The sequence below is a fragment of the Buteo buteo genome, chromosome 5 (assembly GCF_964188355.1).
Source record: "Buteo buteo chromosome 5, bButBut1.hap1.1, whole genome shotgun sequence".
NCBI lineage: Eukaryota > Metazoa > Chordata > Aves > Accipitriformes > Accipitridae > Buteo > Buteo buteo.
The window spans coordinates 13804799-13809058 of record NC_134175.1 but is presented as its reverse complement, the minus strand read 5'-3'; positions in this window follow the sequence as shown (position 1 = coordinate 13809058).

Here is a 4260-nt window from a genome sequence, read left to right as displayed (position 1 = left end):
GCACCAATTCACCAACAGGAGAAACTATTTTTTACCTTTTTATTGTTATTATTCTTTCTATGCTTGGATAGGAACAAGCCTCTGTGAGGAAAGGAATGGGATCATTCAGAAAATAAATTGTTGTTTGGTTTATACACCTTTGCGTCTCATTCATAATCCAGAGCATTACAAGAAAAACTCAGGTTAAAATCTGCAATATTTATTCTATTACAAGGAAATTGTTTCTTTTGCAGGAAAAGCATTAGACAGCAATATCAAAGGTTTGGGAAAACCGACCACTTATGTTGGTGCTCGAACAGGAGATGTAACCTTCAAACCCGAGGTCAAATTGTACACGCAAAGCTCTTTGGTGTCTCTGAACTTTAGCTAACAGGCTAGCCATCATCTCTGCAGTGACATGGGACCCTGATCATACAGACAGTATGCTAGTCCCATGCATGTGATTTAAATGGGACCTCCAAGGAACACAGTAAAACAAAAGCTGTTCCAAGCTGATAAGGGTTGAAAAAGAAACTGAAGATGCATCAGAAGCCTTCAGTCTCTCAGTTGTTGTAGAGTACTCCTGGCTAGCCTGTTCATCAGCTCAGCTGCTGAAGTTACCCCAGAGATCTGGTAACTGGTGGCATGTGGCATGGGCAGTGTGATGCTGCTTTTGAACAAGGTTCAGCAGAGCAATACTTAGCAGCTCTTTTTCTCCTGGAATACACCAAAAAGACTTCACCCTGCAGTTCTCATGAACCTTTAAAGCAAAAGGCAGATAAAGCAAAAGACTGGATATAGCAGTAAATGTTGAGAAATAGCCTGTATTAAATTCCACTCCCATCTCTACTGTTGTGTAACACTTGAGATAGATAGGCCATTTGAAGCCTGCTTGAGCATGCACCTTCACAAGTACTCAACTTTGAGGCACATAATCCCATAGTACTGAGCGTAGGGGTATATACAAGTGCTTGCAAGACTGTGGTCTCTGTAAGACTGGAGAAATTGAGGCCCAGCGCCTGGCAAACAGCATCCTGAAGGAAGATACCAGATACCAGAACAATGCAGATGATAGCAGTGCCCCTTGTGAATGTAACAGCTTCCTCACTTACTCTTCCTTGCTTCCCATTTAAATAACTGTCAGTGAAGAAAACAGGAGTTTGGGTAGGACAGACATGTATGTGTCTTAGATCATGTTAAATATGACCACGCTGAAAGAGCGCAACTGCTGCTTGAAGGCAGCTCAGAAAGAGCATAGAAGAGGCAAGAGGTTGTTTGTATGGGACTAGAGTGTGGGGAGGTATATGAATGAAAGCAGGGCCCAGTTAAGGAAAATAAACTTCGTATGATGAAGAATTTCAAAGTTGAAGATTGTTTTTATAGAGGCAGAGATGCCCACAATATCATGCTTTTCCAAAGCAGCCTCATGGCAGTGAGATGCATTTACTGGGGTAGGGCAGATCCAGATCAGACCACTGCTGTAACACCACCGATGACAATTCATTTCTGAAGTGCAGGTTGCCCCAAACCAGACCAACCACAGACTTCCACTTTGGTTTCCTATGTTTCAGCTGGGTTCTTCCTTGGTCCGCTGTCAGGCCCAGCCCACTCCTCTGCTAGCCCCCAGGCAGCTGCAGTATTAGCTGGAGAATCCTAGCTTGTTGACTTCCTACCCTAACAAACTAACACATAGCCAAATTAACCCGTTTTTCCTACACTCCTCTTGGTGTGCTATATGGAAAAAAAACCAGTAGAGAACAGACTTACAATAGGGACTCAGAGCCAAGCTAAAAAGCATTGCTATTACTCCCTACAGTCTCAAGAGAAGGGAATCTAGAGTGTTGTCCTAACAACGGCAAAGCCAGGAACACTATCCCTTTTGTATGTCTCTATTCAGCTTCATCCTCTTTTTACTTCTCCTTATTAACACAGCAGAGTACATTGCTAATTAAGCCTGATTTTTCTTTCTTGGATGTAGGCCCTCATATGATTTAGAAATAACCTTAATCTGGTATTTGTAATTCTAGTATTTACCTCTTCCCATGATTTCCAATATGATGTTACTGCATTCTTGGCTCAAGACGAGCTTCTGCAATGATTTAAATCACCAGGAAAAAACTCCAGTGAGACCTCGTTCCTACTGAATAAATGATGGGACATGAGCAGAACACAGGATATTTGAATATCCTCTAAACATCACCGAAAACAGTTAATTGGTTAAGCTCTATAAAGCAAAACTAAACCTTGGGGGAGGCAGACTGTTTATTTTCCCTGCGTGGCCATCCCAAAACCAGGACATATCTGTCACATCCAAATCCATACAACCCTCTAGCATGCAGCCAGAACACCCCTTGTTGGATGTCAATCCAAGAAAGGACACAGGTAAACCAAAACTGCCCTCCTGCCACGCAAGTCCCTGTGCAAACAGAAACCTGGTCTCATGTGCCAAGGGACAACAAACTGCTGGACAAGCTGAAAAAGCAAATGCCGCTATTTACGCTGATAACGTCCCTCCGACTGTTTGTCTGAAAGCAGTAGTGGCCCTGTCCTCTTGTGCATAGGCTGACATGGCCACCCGCTCGCATGCAGCTTCTACAATAACACAAAACACCCTGCTTCACAAACAGCATGCGTGCTGTTCCTTGGCTGCTCGGGCGCTGCACTAGAATAAGCAATTGCTCTCCAACATTGGATAAATATGCAGAGCTCTGTCAAATTTTTCATTTTCACATATATTAATCATCCCCAAAGCCCACCTCAGCTGTACAGATCTGTACTCTTCGTACAACTTTTATTCTCTCAAAGGTGTGTATTTTCATAATGATAGTGCTCATGTACCACTTAACAGTATATTTTCATTTGGCCCCAGCCACACTTCTGAACAGTAATTTATTACGGCTTGTCACTAGCTGCTACTAAGAGTAACACATATACTGGGTTTATTTAGTGTGTTTAGTATTTCTTGTTTGACTCTTTCTTATACAGACAATACTGCCCAAGCCCAGAGATTCACAAATCAAAACAGCCAAGTTTCTGGGCTTTCCAGTTGCACTTGCTTTGCACTTCCCAGCTTTTTGTCTGCAAGATCTAGAAACTTTCATTTATTTGTTCTTTTTTAATTATAGTGGAGAGCCTAATGCAGTCTGCCAGCTCTAGGAGCTGCAAGTGTACAGTGAACACCTATGTAGATGATGAAGACATGAGAGAAGTATACAGGGATGTCTTGGGGGCCTGCCCATGCTGGCTTTATTGCTTAAGGACCCGATTCAAAACCCATATACCAGGCCCCCACCACCTCAGAGGTAACATATGTCAGGGATGTGCATGTTATACGAAGGCGACCAGGTCCCAGCTTGCTAGACCTGATACCTGCAAAATGTTTGCCATTTTGCTGGGCCATGCTACCCGCTGGGAATGGCAGCACTGACTGCACGCTGTTGAAGTGACAGGGCTGCCATGGAGAGGCCTCCTGCAAACACTGGCAGCGAGGGGTTGTGCTGCAAATTAACTGCAGAGCTCTCCACCTGCAAAGCAGCATGGGTTGCTGCTGTTGCACTGCTGCACTTTAACCCTGCTGGGGCGTATCTGAGCACAGTGGAGATTTTAACCAGCAACGTTAAACTCAACATGTTTTGTCAGTGCCAAAATGAAAACAAGGAAAACTCTTTTGCAAGGAGTTCCAGGAACTTTGGAGGCATGCAGGGGACAAAAGCTCCCCCTGTTAATTCCCCTTACAGGGAAAAATAAAAAATAAATAAAGGGAAGAAAAGCATAACTTTACTATCTGCAAGCTTAATTTTTTACCTCAGACTTGGTAAACAAGCGCTTTGTCTTTGCCCCCACTCCTCGGTAGATTGTAAGCTCTGCGAGAGGATTTTCCACAGATGAAATTCCAGCGAGTTATTTCTGCGAAAAATTAATTGTCCTTATTGCACCACCTTTCACTGCAACGAGGTATTGCCTCACCTACACCTCATTTTTCACCTGCCTAGGAAGCTGGGTTTCCTATCCCTAAAGAGGCCCCAGAAAACCCCACGCCCTGGCCTGAAGGTGCTTGGCCGGCGTGTACCACACTTGTGGCCAACCACCCCGTCCCCACGGGGACCTGGTGAGCGAGGGCACCACCAGCTGCAGCCCAGACGGGGCAAACGTGGGGGGCAAAGGAGCGGCTGCCCCCCACACACACGTGCCTTGCATACCCGCGTTATCACCCCGCCCCCTCCCCTCCCCGTCCGGGCCGGCCCCTCAGGCTCCCGCCCCGTGTAGCGGGCGCCCAAATCC